Genomic DNA, 12,494 nt, shown 5'->3' with positions numbered 1-12,494 from the left:
TCTCTCTCTCTCTCTCTCTCTCTCTCTCTCTCTCTCTCTCTCTCTCTCTCTGTGGTATAGGGGCTCACAACACAGCTCAGACTCATAGTGATCCTCCTGTCTCATCCTCCCTAATGCTATGATTACAAGCATCCTTCATCCACCTGGTTTTGGTGGCTGGCACAACATGTGATACTGGGTGTTGAACCTAGGTCTCTGTACTTTCCAGGTACGTGCTTACACTTCCAAACTATCTCCACAGCTAGAGGTAAAGATTTTTATTGGTACCTTTTATATATACACATATTCATCATAGAAAATGTGTACATGATATAATGATTCTTGTTTTACGTATTCCCCTATACTTCCATCAACCCCTACACATTTGGATTTTAAAGCATCCTAGTAGATGGAGATCATTATTTTAGCAAAATGTGAACTAAGGATCATATCTATCAGAAGCATTTGAAGTGAAATTTTTAGCCTCAGATCAAGTTACTAAATTAGAAATTTGAATGTGAGTGTATAGACCCCTATATATTTAACACAGTTCTGTTGCTGTTATTCACACTAAAGAGATTGTGGATAAAATGTAGCTTTACATCATTCATACAGACAATTTAAGGAATTCACAGTATGTATAGCTATGCAGTCAGATAAAACAGCCATTGACTGATTGATTATTATAGATCCCAAATTTTCTCTGACAGCTTGGATAAGTTTTGTTTCTTCATCCAAACTGAGTCACAAGAGTCAATTCATGTACTCATTCAAAACCTGAGGTCTAACTGAATGAATCAAAGCACAATCATGCAATTAATCTCAGAAGTCTTGCTTGAGTAAAAAGAGGACATTGAAAATAATCTACACACAAAGCTTGTCAAGATAGCTGAGGTGATGGATGAGTGCAGAAACAACCTTACCACAAGAGCCTTGAGCAAGATCACACATTTGCTCAGGTTACTGGGTGCGGTGGTGCAAGCCTATAATCTCAGCACTCTGGGAGGCAGAGGCAGGAGGTCTGAAAGTTTGAAACAAGTTTGGGCAATTTAGAAATTTATTCTAACCTGCCTCAAATTTAAAAAAAGGAGGGGGCCGAACTGTAGCTTAATGTGAAGGCTTTGTGTTCAATCCACAAGATCTCCCCTTCTCTCCCTCCCTCCCTCTCTGTCTCTGTCTTTCTCTGTCTCTTTCTCTCTCTGTCTCTGTCTGTCTGTCTTTCCCTCTCTCTCTTTTTCTCCCTCATACACACACCCCACCACCACCACCATCTCCAAAAACAAAACCTAAATTAAATATTGTATGTATACTATTGTACGTACACTGTGAATACTCACTTATTTTTTTTAAAATAGTCCTTCCCTTGACTTCTGTGATTCTGTGGTGTGAGGGAAAGCCAACTTTCTCCTGAAGAAGATAAATCCTGTATCTTGGCCACAAAATACACTCACAAGAAAATATTTATTTTTCTCTTATGTAAAGTATAGTAGGGCTTTCCCGAGAGAATAAGGAACATTTCTGGCTTCCCCTGGTAGGTGATATTGAACTACTCATAAAATAAGGGAGAAATCATGGGAGGTATCAGTGCACACCTTTGAAAGCAGCCTGCATCACAGCTGGTTATATTCCATTCATAGAGCTCAGTTTGGTAGTAAAGCAGAACTCCCTGGAAACCAGGAAACAGTCTAGAAAGACAAATAAGCAAGTTGGTTCTCAGTTAACAGTCTTTACCAAACAAATGCTCTGTATTTATTTTTCTTCTTAGATTATCAGCTGTGTTTGTGACTTCCTGTTCTCTATCCAATGCTAAAACATTGATTTTCCTCATAGCTCTGCCCTAAGTCTCCTATATTCTGTGGTCTTCACATAGTCCTGGGGCAGTCTTATCTCATGGTTTTAATGTACATTTCTAGGTCAAGAAGGCCCTAAGGCAAAGTTCGGTAGTTACTGAAGCTCTTTACCTCAGCATATCAAATATATATCCACCTCAATATGCAAAAGTGAGCTCAGCAGCTCTATTCTGCATCTTCTTCCAGATCGGACAGTCAGGGACACCAAATCACCAAATTGCCCAACTCACAGACTGAATATGAATGGTCCTGACTCCCGTGCCCTCTCATCATCCTGTTAATCAGCAAGCTCTGGTGAACCTACCTGCTCAATAGCTCTGAAATCTATTTCTTTTTGTCTCTCTCTGTTTTTCTAGTGAAGTCTATTATAACCAGTTTTCCCTTGTGGTCCTTTCCCCTGGTCCCCTCCCACTCTCAATTTACTCTCCCTCTACTCTGTCAGAAAACTAGTGGTAATTGAATTAAATTCTGTTGATCTGTTTTCTCTGTTTGAAGTCACTCAGTGACTTCCCCTGCCAGCCCCATAAATCCACATTCGTGGACATGGTCTGCAGTGCCCTTCATGATTTCACCCTTTCGCCAGGCCTTTCCTTTCTCTCTTGCATGTCAGCTCCTTTCCAGTCATGGTTTCCTTAGAACATACAACGCTCAGATTTACCAGTCTGTCTTTTTTCTCTGGCTACTTGCATGTGTTACTTCCTTTGCTTAGATCTCTTTGCCCTGATTGCTTTGAAAGGCTAAATACTGACTTTTGGGTTTTTGCTAAATTTCATGTCCATTCAGGAAACCTAGACTTTCTTAGGTCAGATTAGAAGTTCTCCTTTTGGTTCTATGACACATTATACTTTATTGCATTTGTAATATTCTTGTTATATTCTCAGTTTACCCAACTCTATCATTGTGTTTGTTTATGTATTTTCAAGGTGCTTTGTACACTTGGTATATTTTTTTCTCTGTTAGTTATTTATTTGGTACAAGATCTCACTATGAGCTCATACTTATAAGGATCCTCCTGTCTCAGCCTCCCCATTGCTGAGATTAGAGATGTACAACACCACACCCGGTTTCAGTGGCCCTCTCTGCATGGGGTCAGCTCGGCATATGGTACGGGGAATCAAACCTGGGTCCTTGTGCTGCAGGAGCTTAGATGGCTGAGATATATTCCTGGCCCAGTACATATAAATTTGATGGGTTTGGTGAATTAACTAATGGTGAACTTATAACACCCAACTGAACTGAATCAGCATAGTCCTGGTTGTGAAAGGTCCACCTGAGGTTTGTTTCCCCCACCATGAAAAGAGAACTGAAGGACAGATGGTGTGCCTTTAATTCTCCTGGGGAAGCTTGTCTCACTGACTTTCCTGGTATGAACTCATTTGTTTTCATTGTTGGAGAGCTCATGTCCTTGCTATTACTGAGGATGCCTGTGGTTCTCTTTGGGGGATCTCTGATCTTTATTTTGAATGTGGCTTCCTGGCTTCAGTGCAGAAACCTCAGCCTGCTGGCACACATACTTCACCCCACTGGTGCAGACTTTCTAACTTCTACTACTGGCCTTTAGGCCTTCCCAGTGGAGATCCTTGATACAGACTTGCATGAGACATCATTGTGGGCTCAACAAGTCCAGCAGTACTCGTGCAGGACCTTGCCACGGGATCTAGATCATCAGCCAGATGCTTTGGGTCTTTAGTGTGTGGACAGATTTCCTGCACTCTTTGCATTTGACTCACTGGGGGAATATTAGAAAATAATCTAATCTATCAAATTATGTGCCCTGTATTAAATATTTTGCCTTATAAACCCTGACTGCAATACTGGTGAATTAAAAAATTCATTAAGTAATAAACTGGCCAGTTACTGCTATATTTTTGGTTGTTTTATAATACAAATGGTTGCATATGTATCCCAGTTAATTTTTCTCTGAAATGATTTTACTAAAGCCCACCTTCTGATGGCATCTTGGCATGGCATGTCCTATTACTTTTCCTTCTCTGATGGGCAGACAGAATGGTTCTTTCTTTGCACACACTTGTTCATTTCTATTATACTAAGCTCCTCAACGAACTCTGCCAGAGCCAACAAGTGATTTCCATAACTCCTCCCAGAGGAGCACAGTGAAGAGACTCAGACAGACATCTGTGCATGGTTTCTGCCTCCCTCAGCCTGCCCTCACTATAAATTACTTACCAGCAGCTGGGCCCGAGGGGAGTGGAGCTGTTCTGTTTGAAAAAGGAGGTATGAACATAACAGCCAATTTGATACTTTCAAGTTTTATTATCTACAAAACTGTATATTTCTTATTTCTTAGCACTGGCAATTATAATACTAGTCAGCACACATCAATACATTGAACATGCTCATAAGGTGAGCGAGGGCAAGTATAAAACTCCAACTTTGGAAAACTTAATCGGGAAAATGTTTACTGTGTAGACACTAGTGGTAACAGTTTTACCTTTTCCAGCACTGAAAGAGTGATCCTCTCTGCTGTACAGTTCTCTCTGCTCTCTTTAGAATTGCTGGGCTGAAGAGAGTCAGTCTTGCCTGGGGTCACACACTCTTCCCAGGGCAGCTTGCTCTGTGACTTAAGGATTCACCTTATCACGTCTCTTGACTCAACTTGAAGCCATCCTTACAGACTTCCAGCAAAGTTTGGAGTTTCCCAATGGGTTATCTGTGAAGGTGAAGGGGACACACCAAACAGCTCATCTCCCTCTGTCCAAGATAGCTTCTTTTCTTCACCATTGATCTGGCTTCTGTTACTAGACTGCTTGTATGTTAATCTCCATTTCATATGCTGCAACACAGACCTTACATTCTACATGGCAAATTTGGGAGATTAAATATAGTTTGCTCAGTAAAAAGGCCAAGGAGTAAGGCAGGGCTGAGGGTGAAGGCAGGAACCTGAATATGAAACAGAACATAGATCAACTTATGAAAGGCTTTGCTTCCAATAGGTAGACTTACTTAACTTCACTAAAGGCCCTGTTGATTTTGCTGAGGAAGAACTTCTTTCTGCCTCTGATCTACAAAAACTCTGGTTGTTCCTATAATTTTTCTCTTATGATTTTACTTATATTACTAGTTTGCAAGTGTTTTATAAATGGATTATAGTTCAAGATTTTTAAAAGGTAGAACACAGATGCTAGGTCTCACTAATTACTTTAATTTCTAGCTGAGGCAACCTAGCAGTTTAATTTTGATAAACTGTTACTGGATAAAGTTCTTTAAAAATATGTATATACCATGAATGTGGTAAAGAAAAGAAACCATTCTACATATTTAGATGGAAATGTAAACTAAGAACAACCATTATGGAAGCCAGTATGTAGATTTCTTAAAGAGTTAAAATATAAGACCAAGACATATTAACTGTTCATAAATCTGCCACTAAAGATTATAGTTGAAGGAGATGTGTATGGTTATCAAGTTGGCCAGCAGTGAATTCTGGTGGACTGACCCAGCTGAACTGCACCAGCATGGTGCTGGGTATGGGGGACCCACCTGAAGATTGTTGCCAGCAGCATAAGAGGAAGGGCTTGTTGGGACCTGCAAGAGGCTGTTAGGGAAGCTGTTAAGGAGCTATTGGAAGTTGCTGGTTCTCTCGGACTATTCTTCTCGGGTACCTTGTCATGCTGGCTTTCTTAGTGAACTTGGTTGTTTTCATCAGAGAAGAAGTTTGGAACCTTGTTGTCACTGAGGATGGCTGAGGTTCATTTTGGGGGAACTCTAGTCTTCACCTTGAGTATCACTTCCTGGCTCCAGAGGGAAAGAAGATGCACTGCTGTTCTTGGGGACTCTTATTGTGCTGGCTTTCCTGATAGAAACCCAGCTGTTCTCATTCTAGGAGGAGCTTAGGATCTCACTGCTGCTGAGGATGGCTGTGGTACACTTGTGGGGAGCTCTGGTTCTTATTTTGATTATTGCTTCCTGACTTCAGTTCAGATCCCTCAGCCTTCTGGCACAGATCCTTCATCCCCCTGGAATAGACTTTCTAGCTTCCATCACTGAGGTTTGAGCTTTCTCAGTGCAGATCCATGTATTAGGCCTGCGTGAGGCATTGTTATGGGCTCTAGGCCTCCAGTTTGACTTGTGGTAGGCACTGTGAGCTCTAGGTCTTCAGACGGATGTTATCATGGGATCCAGGCCCTCAGATGGATTCTTTGATCTTTAGTGTGAGGACAGATTATCTGTACTCTTTGTATATGATTCTTTGGGTGATTCATTATAAAATGATCTTATTTTTTATTCTTTTTTATTTTATTATTATTGCTATTATTATTATTATGATCATTTTTGTATTTTAGGGAAGGGTCTGCAGGGTGTTTGGGGTATAACTACTAGATTGGATTCATAGTGATCCACCTGTTTACAGCCTCCCAAGAGCTGGGACTATAGGCACGCACTACCATGCCCAGTCTCAATGCTTGTCTCAGCATGCCCCGGGGGCGGCAACAGCACAGCAGGCCTGGGGAATTGAACCCCTGGCCCCTGAGCCTGCTTGCAGGTGCTTTAATCCCCTGAGCTATTTGACCTGTCCCTGATCTTATTTTTTTTTTAAATTAAAAACACAAATACTGTTTGACCTACCTATTTCTCTTTAAAATATCTTCCTAAAACAACAAAAGATATCATTCTACATGATGCACGCATACCAATATTTATAGCAGCACAGTTCATAATAGCTAAATTCTGGAAGCAGCCTGTATAGCCAGCAACAAATGAATGAATAAAGCAAATGTGATAATCTATACATAGTGGAATACTATTTGATTAGAAAGAAAGATAAATTTGAGACTTTTGTGGGCAAATGGATAGACCTGGAAAATATGATGCTAAATGAAATAAGTCAGACACATAAGTTTAAGTATGTTTATTAGCTCTCATTTAGATAAGATAACATGCCAATAAAGAGTAAATAAGGATTAATAGAAAGAAACAGGGAGATAAAACTTTCATAAATGGGAAGTGGTCCCACAAACTGGGGCTGAGGGGAGAGGAAAAGGAAGTATCCACAGAGACTGTAGACATTATATTTCATCAATATGAGCAACAGATAATGATAATAAGAATGAAAGTAAGGAAAGAGCATCTAAAGGTGTGGGTAGGGAGAAGTGGGAAGAAAAGAAAACAACATATATTATATCATGTACCTACTACCAAAGGTAAAATGTTCATGTCAGGTACTGTAAACATGTACTAATCAAATAAAATTTTAAAAAGATAAATGTAAGTGGTTAAGATCACACACTGAAAGACTAACTAACTAACTAACTAACTGATCTTCCTATCAAGTTACAACTTTTAAAAAATCCAATATGACTTTAAGATGCTATCCAAAGCACTTTTTCAATCTGGTTGTCTCAGGTTACTCTTCTCTCCTTGCTGGGACAAATATCTGACACCCAGAATGAAGGAAGGAACGGTTGATTTAGCTCCCAGTTTGTGGAGGTTTCAGTCCGTACTCAGCTGGCTCCAAGGCAACATGGCACCTGGCAGAGAGCAGCCTTTCATGGTGGCAGCAAAGAACAGAAGGCAAATGGAGGAGCAGCGGCAACAGCAAGGAAGTGTGTCTCCCTGTCGCTCTTATATTGCATTCAGGCTGCCCACCCCAGGCTGCACCCAGGCTGCACGTAGCACACACACCCATAATCCCAGCAGTAGTAAGACCGATAATCCCAGCCTTGGATCACCCATAATCCCAGTGGATCATGAATTAATCACAAGCTCTAGAAGTCTGTCCCATGACTGCATGAGGCTTTGGGGAGACACCTCGAGACAGACAATAGCACTGGTTATTTGGATAATTTGTCTATTCTCTGTGCTCCTTTAGTGACTCATGTGTCTGTACACAGTAAGGCCGCAGTGGCAGAGATGGAGATTTCATGCAAAGTAGAGCACTCAGCATGCGCCAGGAGCTGCACAGAATATCTTTTTTTTTCCAAAGTTTTATTGATAAACAGATAGCAATGAGACAGTTTCAAATCAAATCGGAAGTACAGTTTCAACAAATAATACACTGCATATATTCTTCTTAGTGGTTAATTGCTGTACAAGATGCGGACTTGAGATCCTATTTACAAACACCATTAGAACAAATCATTCTATTCATTAAGAGAATGCAACTATATATTTATCCCAACCTCTTTGAATACACAGATACAAAATGGACATTCATCGGTATACCCCATTTTTTCTAAGTTCCGTTATTGAATATTATAGGTGTGTAAATTCAGCAAAATATTCTAAAAGAGTCCAGTAGCCCATAATAACATTGGGTCTTCTGTTTAACTGGCAATGTCAGAAATTATTGACCTGAGTCCCCCACAGCTCAACATAACAGCATGGCTTTATTTCCTATATTTCGTCTTCATACTTTTCTACTGGATGGTTAAGACCAAGATAAAGCAGGACCTATGCAACAAGAGTTGTAGCTTTTTGGTCTGAGAAGGTCAGTGAAATGCCCTCAGGATTTGTCCTGAGATCCTGTACCTCAGATTGTAGAACCTTTATCAGTGCAGCCATGTGGGTGAGTCACGGCCATTGCTTGGCCAATTGCACAGAATATCTTACAGCTTTGAAACACTTTCTAGGTTCTGAAAGAACTGCATGATGTATTATTTCTACTTTTAATATTTTGTTGTATATACATTCTTTGGAAATTGGCAGTACATTGAAGAGCCAATTAGGCTAATTGAGCTACTTTATCTTCATTAGAAAATTAGTAACAAAATTCATATCCTATACTTACTTTAAAATAAGTTAAGAGCATTTTTGTGGTCTGTTTCTAGGCCTTGACTTCTCTGCAATGAGCTCAAGTCTTGTGGGAGATGACCACCCATGCCAGGCTGAGGGACCTTCCTGGAGACTTCCATTCCCACAACCTAGTTTTGTTGCAGTTGGAGCTGCCCAAGCTTGCCAGTGAAGGAGTGCTTTCCATCCTTTCCAATGGAGGTAGTATCTGAAAGTGCCAAGAACAACATCAAACTGGGAAAGAATCACAATTAAACATACACAAGTGATTTGAAGAAGCAAGTGTAGCAGAAGCTATAAATCTCCAAGAAAAATAATAGATGAAATGTGCTTATGAATAACAAATCTCTCATTCTATGAAGTACAGGGAACTAGCAAAAGAGATCTGAATTATAAACTTGCCTCATTTTAGATTTGTTGAGTCCCCAGGAAATGTGTTTCTGTCACTGTGTTATGCTCTCTGCTCTGAAAGAGGCAATAGTGCAGGGTGCTGATGGAAATGAACAGGACATTGCTGCCATCAGGCCTCTGCCGACAGATGCAGTGGACTGAAGTGGGACAGTGCAGTTCTGGAATGTGGAACTGGTGTTCAGGGGAAGTTAAACCATTTCTCTTTTAGGCCTTTATAAAATTATTTAAAGGTATTTAAGAAAAATACTTGTGCTTCTTTGGAAAATGTTCTATTCACTCATGCTTTTCAAATAATCTCCTTAAAATTTTCATGTTTAAGTAGACTGCCCAAAAGAAATACAACTTTATCCTTTGGACAGCAGGTTTACCAAAATCATACATAGATCCCAACTATATGAACTCTCAAAAGAGATCAGGGCCATAGCTGAAAAATGCAGCTCCTCTTTTCTGTGTTTATTTATATAAGTAGTGAAAAAACTCTACACATATTTCTCATGAACTTCTACCTGAAGCAAGGCTCTGCCATGCCATCTTAGAGTAGGCAAGAAGAGAACAAATGGAGCACTACAAATTCAGTGACCTGCTAAGATCTCACACTATATGCACAGACAGAGCTGTGGAATCTGTACAAGTAGATTTTCTGTCATCAATGTCTTGTAAAAAATATTTGAAGAGGAAAGGAAGTGTTGGCTGTTAACAGATACAACTTTTGTGATATCCTACCTTGTAAATAATTGTTTCTACATTTAAGAACAAGTATTAGACCGAGAGAACAGATGTGCACATACAAAGTAGCTTTGGATCCTAGTTCTTCCACTTTTGTTATGATAGAAATTAATTATCTAATACCAGTTCCTTTAATATCAATAGACATCCATATGTAAAATTCCTGAGTTAATTTGAACTGTTTTTGTAAATATCTATAAATTTGATTGGACTTTGGTATTTTTGTTGGGCAGACAGAAAATGTCCTTCAAATGAAAGCAAGTTGTTTTAGAATTTAAATGTCAGTGTTATAAGTCACAGCTTCCTTTTCTTGTTTTATTCCTTTGTAGACGTTGACCAAACAGCCAGTAGGTCACATAAGACCCTGTAATGATGTTTTTAAAAGACATGTTTCAAGAAGCTTATAAAATATACTTTACCAGTAATTAAGCTATCAGTAGATGTAGGAATGTCAGACTGAGGGTGGATGTAAGAAATGGAAATCGTTATACCAAAGCTCAAGGCAAGAATGATTGCTGCTAAATTTAACTATGTGTTTCATGAAAGGAAAAAGCAGAAATACCAAAGTCTGTGAAATAGGAAGGAAATCTATAACTATAACTATAACTTTCTTCTGTGGTGTTAAACTCAACAAAAAATGCTTATATATCTGAATATTTTTAAAATATAGATGTAAAATTTGTATATAACATGAAAACATCACATAAAAATGACTTAAGCTATCAGCTATTTGTTTCTTTTAAAAAAGAAGGTGAGCCTAAGTGATCAATATTAGTGACTTTCCTATCACTGGGTGAAAATACTTGAAACACCCATAGCTTAAAGAAGTTCGCTGGGGGCCGGTGAGATGGCTCAGTAGAATAAGCACTTCCCTGGCAAGCGCAATGGCCTGAGTTCAATTCCTGGTTCCACTAAAAAAAAATAAAAAAGTTCCTTTAGGTCCTTCATTGGTTGGCTTCAAAATCGAAGTATACGGCAGCATCTTTTATTTTTATTTTTATTTTTATTTTTTTAAGAACCACAGCTTCTTTAATACCAGTTGCTGGTAAAAAAAAAAAATAGCCTTTACTCATACTGATACAGGGAACCTCCAAAAGAAACAGGGAGAAAAACTGATCTCAGGGTGAGTGACCTCCAAGTGATAAAAGGGAAAAATGACCTCCCAAACTGAATGGTACCTGGGATGAGTTCATGTTCCATAAAATCGAAGAATGAATTTTAGGAACAAATGGAGATTATGAGCAGAATAGATTTACTGGGAGAAATAAAAGAGAGAGGGACAGGAGGGGTACCCGAGCAGGTGGTCCCCAGGAAGCAGTCTCTTCCAGGGACTTTTATAGAGGAAAACTATGCAGTGATGCAGGTCTAAGGTGGTGGAGAAGACATAGGAACTCGCTTAGGTGGGCATGAAGTGGGACAAAACTATGGTAAACCAGTGAGATTATAAGCACCATTGCTCAGGTAAAATTGGTTGGCTTCGGGACCAAATGGGGAAGCGAGTCACGTAGCAAAGGGGACAGGGTACTCTCACCAGAAAGGCCTCTTGAAGGAATGGTGCTCAACCTATGGCAGTTAGGGAGCCAAGAGGGAAAGGAGCAGCAAAGGCAAGGATGCAGCACTCATAGCTAGGAACTCTCCTCTAAGCAAGTAGACCCAACCTCCTAAGAACACATTCTGGTGCTGAATGTTCCTGTGAATAACTCCATTTATGAGCATAGTGCTCCTATGATCCAATCATGACAGACTACCACCGCATTTGATTGGAGAATCTTCTTGATGTCATCAAAGACCCAGGTTCCTATGTACTGGTCCATCATTAATATTTGTAACTTTCAGCCTCTTAGACTACCATTTTGTAGTCCCACATGGCCAAAGTAACACTAGCTATTGTATGTAGAAACAAGAAAGCTACAAAAATTATCCATCCCTTTCTGTTTAAGAAAACTTTCCAGAAGTCTCATGCAGCATATTTTGCTTCTATTTTATTGGCTAGAATTTAGTCACATGACCACATTGTGTAAGGGTATAGAGTTAGTTGAGAAATAGTCTTTCTGGAGTTAATAATACTTGGCAGGCAAATAGTAATCTCTGATACACACACAGGAAATAAGAAAATGAGCAGTACCTTCAATGAGTTTTGTAGAATTATGAGGAAAGAGGTAAAAATCCTGTGGCCACTAAATAGTGGTACATCTACAGTTTTCTTCTGTCAGGTCTCGGGGCCTTCTCAAGATAGCTGCATGCTGAAGATCTAGAGAAACAGTTACATGTTTCTCATGTTGGCTCTGGTTCACTTCTCTAGGATTAGCCTACCTTCAAAAAAAAATTGAAACAAAATATACACAAATCTAGTTAGTATTCAGGAGGCTTAATTGATGGGCAGTGTTATATTCATTTGACCAGCTAATGAGCTACAGATACATCTAACTTTTAAAAATGTTTCCTTTATTTATTTATTTGGTACAGTACTCGCTACACAGCTCAGACTCCTAGTGATGCTCCTGTTTTCATCCTCCCCGCAATGGGATTACAGGAATAGGAGACCACACCTGGCCAGCATGGCATGTGGTACCAGAGATCAAACTAGGGTCCTTGTACTTGTCAGGCAAGCGCTTAGACAGCCAAGCTAACTCCACAGCCCATATACAATTTTTTCTTTTTCTTTTTCTTTTTCTTTTTCTTTTTCTTTTTCTTTTTCTTTTTCTTTTTCTTTTTCTTTTTCTCTTTCTTTCTTTCTTTCTTTCTTTCTTTCTTTCTTTCTTTCTTTCTTTCTTTCTT

This window comes from Octodon degus, unplaced genomic scaffold (assembly GCF_000260255.1).
Source record: "Octodon degus isolate 3935 unplaced genomic scaffold, OctDeg1.0 scaffold00142, whole genome shotgun sequence".
NCBI lineage: Eukaryota > Metazoa > Chordata > Mammalia > Rodentia > Octodontidae > Octodon > Octodon degus.
This window is presented reverse-complemented; position numbering follows the sequence as displayed.